The sequence below is a fragment of the Myotis nattereri genome, assembly GCF_964212035.1.
Source record: "Myotis nattereri genome assembly, chromosome: 7".
In the NCBI taxonomy this organism is placed as follows: domain Eukaryota; kingdom Metazoa; phylum Chordata; class Mammalia; order Chiroptera; family Vespertilionidae; genus Myotis; species Myotis nattereri.
Window position 1 is genome coordinate 21,080,602 of NC_138082.1, and position 6,131 is coordinate 21,086,732.

Below are 6,131 nucleotides of genomic sequence, written 5' to 3' on the forward strand. Positions count from 1 at the left end.
CACTCTCTCTTAGCCACTGGAACCCAAAAGCCAGGAAAGAGAAAGTCTGTCCTCCTGATAGCTCTTACTGATTTGTCACACCTGGCCTCTGACCCTCATAAGCTCAGTAGGGAAGAAAGAGCAAAGGCAGACAGACCCATGAAAAGAAAACTGAAAAGGGACTGAGCCACCTTTCTAAGTCCTATCCGATCACACAGTCACTTAAGACAAGGGTGGAGAAGGGGAGGAAAGATCTTTCTTACTTTCTCTTCTGAGTATTACCTGGTGGAAATGTTTTCCCCTTTTCGAACACCTGGGAAGTGGAGAATGTCTCCTCTAATACTCTCAAGATTTTGTTCTCTTAAACCGTTAGTTTGCAATAAAACCAGTAGCCTACCAGGGTCGGACTGTTCCCTCCTGTTCTGTTAGGACAGTCCTACTCACACCTTTGTGAGGTCTCTCTGTCCTTATCAACCTCCCTTCATTACATAGACTACCTGGATCATGGCGGGAAGTTTAACCTTTGCTCTGGAGGACTCTAAAATGGGTAAAAATGGGGCAGTAATTAAATACCCTAAGCTTGAAACCCATTGCCTAGTTTATATTATTGTCACTGGTCAATATGCCCAATATTACTCATCAGAAGTTAATAGCAATACAATCCAAAATACAATGTTAGCAGAATAAGAATGACTCAAACTTGAATTTGAACTGCCTCCCAATATTAACTCTGAGGGAGCAATCCAAGTCCAAAATTCAAATCGCCCTTTATGTTATAATCAAAAGAAATTAAAAGCCAACATTCCTAAATTAAAGTCTATAGAAATTAAAGTATAAATAATATATACTCCATTTGTTAAAAAAAAAAATGGTGCTTAGTCTCACATGGCAGGGTTCTCAAATTTGTTAACAGAACGTTCCTATAGTACCCATAGCATCTCACTGGAATGGGGGTGGTTCCTTTAGGGTTTCTGAAGTTGGGTTCATTAAAGCCACGTTCTTAAGTACTCCTATTTTTAATGTGTAAGAAGAGTAAATAGAAATGGAATTACCAGAGCATACCAGGGGTGGGCAAACTTTTTGACTCGAGGGCCACAATGGGTTCTTAAACTGGACCAGAGGGCCGGAACAAAAGCATGGATGGAGTGTTTGTGTGAACTAATATAAATTCAAAGTAAACATCATTACATAAAAGGGTACGGTCTTTTTTTAGTTTTATTCATTTCAAACGGGCCGAATCCGGCCCGCGGGCCGTAGTTTGCCCATGGCTGGCATATACAAATACACTCACAAGCAAAACCCTAGCCCTAGAGCAGGTATGCAAATATATACATTTATACATGCACACATGTACATACATTCAAAATTGCATACAGTTAAACACATAAATACATATATGCATGCTCACACACACACATATTCATACACACATACATTCATACAATTCCATGAACTCAGTTTTTACTACAAAGTTCATGCATGTTACTATTTCCAAAGACCATGATAGAGGAGAGTCAGAGGACATAGTAACCAGAACAATTTTTTCACCTAAAATCATTTCTAACTCACTTCTCACTAGCCTTCCTCTATAAAAGAGGCTAAAGAGCTACCTTGATTTTTTTATCATACTCCAGCATGGATTATCTATGTGACATAAATCTTGCCAACATAGTATAAAGGAAAGCCTGAGTAAATAAAGCCTATGTAAAACCTTTTTTGCCCTCAGCCTTCTTCAAACCAGAAACACAGGTGTGGAGTTGGGAGATGCAATAGCCACCCTGTAACTAGGAAGGCTAAAAATGGAGGAGCTGAAGCAGAGAAAGAGCCTGGGTTCCTGATTGATCTCAGATCCATGGTTTGCCTGTTCTGGACTTTTTACTATGTGGGGAAAAAATCTTTATATCTTTAAACTATATAGGATTTCTGTGAGTTTGCAGGTAAACATACATTGATATGATTCAAAGAAAAAAGAAAATTATTCAGATTTACCAGCATGCAAGTCAGTCTGTGATAGTTGCCCAAAGTTTACAATTCATAAGAGTCAGGAGGGCAGTGCCCTCAGTGGTCCCAGATCTGTCTCTCACTTCAACAGTGTTTGGATGGAACAGACCCAGGGACTTCCCTTCTTCCAACCTCCGGCCACTCTCCTGTGTCTTATCAAGTCACCACCTCTGGAATCAGCCAACTCACTGGTTTTTGTGTTTGTTTGTTTGTTTGTTTGTTTTTTCTACCTGAACTCCTTATTGCTGAACAACCATGAGCTCTCAAATTTGTCAGAATTATTCCACCGAGGTGGAGGCTGCGGTCAACCGCCTGGCCAACCTGCATCTGCGGGCCTCGCACACCTACCTCTCTCTGGGCTTCTATTAGACCATGATGATGTGGCTCTCAAGGGCGTGGGCCACTTCTTCTGTGAACTGGCGGAGAAGAAGCACGGGGGCGCTGAGCATCTCTTAAAGTTGCAAAACAAGCGCAGTGGCCGCATTCTCTTCTAGGAGGCTTCAGCCTCCCCAAGATGAGTGGGGCAAATCTCAGGATGCCATGGAAGTGACCATGGCCTTAGAGAGGAACCTGAACCAGGCCCTTTTAGAGCTGCATGCCCTGGGTTCTACCCACTCAGACCCTCAACTCTGTGACTTCATGGAGAACCACCTCCGGGGTGAGGAGGTGAAACTCATCAAGAAGATGGGTGACACCTGACTAACATCCACAGGCTGGCTGGCCCCCAGGCTGGGTTGGGCGAGTATCTCTTCGAAAGACTCACCCTCAAGCATGACTAGGAGCCTTTGGAGCCTAGAGGCCTTTCAGAGACCCCTTTGCATTCCCGTGGTGTCTGGATTTTACTTGAGCCTCTCCCTGAAACTACTAGCCATTCTTTTAACCAACCAGAAACCCTCTCCCATGCATTGGACCAAATGAAACAAGAAAGCTTTTTGCAGAAAAAAAAAAAAAAAGTCAGGAGAAATATCCCAGCAATAGGTGATTTCTCCCATCCACCAGTAGATACTGTTAGAAATTATATTGATGATATCACAGTCACCATACTTCACTCGTACAGTCCTTGTTTCTCATAGAATCTCTTAATTTTCATTATCTTTTGAGCTCCATGTTCCTGTGCCCATCCCACCGGCCCTGCAATGCTGAACTATTAGAACTATTGCTAACCTGCCTTTCATAGAATAAATTAGTTGAATTACTGTGTTACCACCCACTAAATCTTGCCAAAGCCACCTTTAGGAAGGAGGAAAATAGAAGATGGGTAAAAGTTAATATTCTACCACAAGTGTAAGGTAGTATATCTGGCCTTTGGCTCCTCTGCAATATTTACCAGGTGCAGGTCTTAAGGGACTCACAGCTAGTAGGCTAGACACAGTATATTAATCTATAACAGTAATACATCTTTGGATGTGAAAAGAAACATGAAAATATGGTGTTTTATGGGGCTCATAGGATAGAATGTAACTCCTGCTCTGGGTACTTGGGTTGACACCATGGAGGCAGTATTTGATTATTGTACCTCTCTTTTCTACCTCAGCCTAGAGACTGCAGGAGGAAGAAAAGTATAAAGGGAATATTCTGGCAAAAGAAACAACATGAGAAAAACACAGAAACAGAGAAAAGTTAGGCCTGCCCTGAAAACTTGGATGTGTTAAAAAATGCTGGTACCATAGTATGAATCCAAATTGGAAGAAATTAATAAAAAGTAAGTTTGGGTTAGATAATGAGAGTTTTGAATGCTTAGCTAAGGTTTTCTGATTATTTTTCAGATCATGTGAAGCCATGGACAGTGGAGAGAAGTGGATTGAGCTGAACTTCAAGATGGTTGATCTAATAACAATGTATAAATTAGAGATGATTGCACTAGTCTAAGAAAGGGGCAGAGACGGACTGAAATGAAGAGGTATAATTCCCAGGATTTGGTGGCTAATGGGATGTGCTGAGCTAAAAAGAGAGAAAGTCACTAATGATAGATTTCTGGATCAGGTGCCTGGGAAGATGGTGAAATCTTTAATTGAAATAAGCATGCTGGAGAGGATAAGATAATTTTTTCCAATTCTGATCATCAAGAGAGACATCAAGGCTGAAATGTTAAGCACAAAAATGATGAGTCAGTGCTTAGGAGAAAGGGTGGGGCCAAAAATTGAAGACTTAAGGGTCATCCCCATGTAGGAAAGTGGGAACCATGACAGTGAATGAATCAAAAGAAAGAATTCCCAGAGAAATGATGGACATCAGAAATTGGGGATATTTTTATTTCAGAATTATGTGAGTGCTGATATCACAGAAATTTAGGGGAGGAGAGATTTTCTAAGTTGAAAAGATAAATATATTATCTCTAAAGTATGATGTGAGTATAATTTTTCTTTAATGTTTGGTTTTCACTAAAAATATTTACTTCTATAAATATTAAAAGCAATAAATGTTACTTTTAAAGAGGAGAAGGTGACTAGTACAACATGCTAATGGAGGCAAACTGGTCATGTAAGTGCCCTTATGAGTTTTAAAACTTAAAAAGAACATTTCAGTTGGCTTGTTACTGTGTTTAATATTCATTTGTTTCTTCACTTAGCATTTTTCAATAAGTATTTATGGACCCCCTATACATTCTGAATATATCAGTGGACAGATCATCAAAGATCCCCCTCCTCTTGTTGATTTCATTCTTCTCTTGCTAGAATGCAAGTTTACTTGAGATGACACAGGAGAAACTTATCATATACCTGCTGCACTGCTTCCAGTACTTCAGACCCCACACATGAGGTTCTCTTTACTTTAATGGGCTTCTAATCTCACCTCTTTCTATTTTCCTTTCACCTCTTTTTATGGTTGGTAAAACGACAAGCTTCTTTCTTTTTTGCTCTTAACCCAAGGAGATGGTAGCATTCCTGAAAGAATATTCTGTCATGAAGTAAAGGTGACAGATAAATCTGATTCAGAAGGAAGCCAGCATATTTACCAGTCCTTATTCCTTAACCTCCCAGCCTCTTCCCCCAGTGCCTTGAGCAGCAGCAAAAGAGAATGTATTTCTTCAATCAGCATTTACTGAGAAGGTATTTATTTTATCTCAGTAACTAGAGACATAGCATTTAAAAAGTGACTTGGGTTCCTACCCACACAGAATTTTGGGTTTGGTGGAAGCAAGAGGTATTAAATAAGCCACCTTGACAGAGTTAAAAGATATGATGGGAAAAGTATGGAGCTATAAGGGACCCCAGGAAGGTGACTTCATAGGAGTCCCTAGGAAATTTCTCCTCTTTAGAAACTTTGTCCCAGGAAAATTCCACCTTATAATGTTAGTCCTACTTTTTCTGGTCACCAGAACTTTTTCTAAATCAATTGAAACTCCAGAACCCACTTATAAACAAGATGATGTATTTCTCTTAGAGTGCAGTGGCCAAAATATTAACTTTGAATTTGTTATAGTGTGATTGTATTTAGTAATATAATGTTTGAGAATGTTTGTGATTGTTTGCTAATGGTGACTTTGTTCATGAATCTTAGCTGCTCTGGAAGAGTTTATTATCTGAGTGGGGTTGCTGCTCCTATCCAGGGAGGACATATACTCATTGTTTATGTCATTGGTATTACAGTTAGTAGACTCTCATGGCAAACCTGGTAAGGTGAACCCAAGACCCTGTGGGGACCTACAGGTTCTGGGCTGTCATATGCCCTTTCCTCTGAGTGGGTGCATTCTGCCTAGAATTCTAACTCTCCTCCCATGGGTTAGGGGCCTCCCACTTCCTCTTCACTGGGACCACCAGAAGTGAGAGATGACAATAAAGCTTGCTTTTCTTTTGTTTAGAACTGATGATGCTGTTCCTTCTATAGAAAAGACACTGAGTAGTGTGTGTGTGTGTGGGGGGGGGGGGAGGGTGGCACTGTTAAATCTACTTCTGGAACGATAAAATAACTCTTCCCCTGCAGTTAAAGAGTAAGAATCCAGGCAGACTTCCTATGGGAAGGGGTCAACTGAAGGATGAGCAAGTGAATGGGAAGGCACAGAAGGGATTTTTCTGTGAAGGAACAACTTATATGAAGACCCAACTCTCTGAAACACAGAGACCACAGGGCATGTTAGGTATTAAACAAGGGTGAGGGCAAAGGTGGACCAGGCTGTGAAGGTGAGGCTTGTAAATAATGCTGAAGAATTT

At 40.6% G+C, this 6,131-nt stretch overlaps 1 pseudogene across 1 annotated transcript; it reads left to right on the forward strand.

Moving 5' to 3' along the window:
* Nucleotides 1-2,235: 2,235 nt before the first annotated feature.
* On the forward strand, nucleotides 2,236-2,759 carry LOC308521942 (ferritin light chain-like; annotated as a pseudogene). Its single transcript has one exon. The product of its transcript is annotated as a ferritin light chain-like (transcript).
* Nucleotides 2,760-6,131: the final 3,372 nt, after the last annotated feature.